Raw genomic sequence first — 225 nt, 5'->3', positions numbered from 1 at the left:
AAATCCAATGATCGCTGCTGCTTCTATGTATACCATTTCCTATTTTAAATAACAATTCTTGAAACACACTTCTCCAAATTTTTGTGAAAGTTCATCTATACTTCCACAACCCCTAGAAAGTTATTTATAACAAAATCATTTTGAGAGGTTCATTCCATACACTGATTCTGAACAAACAACTTTGATTTCCTCCCTAAACCATGCGAACAAAAATAGAGCATTTTA

This window comes from Watersipora subatra, chromosome 6, assembly GCF_963576615.1.
Source record: "Watersipora subatra chromosome 6, tzWatSuba1.1, whole genome shotgun sequence".
Lineage (NCBI taxonomy): Eukaryota > Metazoa > Bryozoa > Gymnolaemata > Cheilostomatida > Watersiporidae > Watersipora > Watersipora subatra.
The sequence above is the reverse complement of the archived record's forward strand: the minus strand, read 5'-3'. Positions refer to the sequence as shown.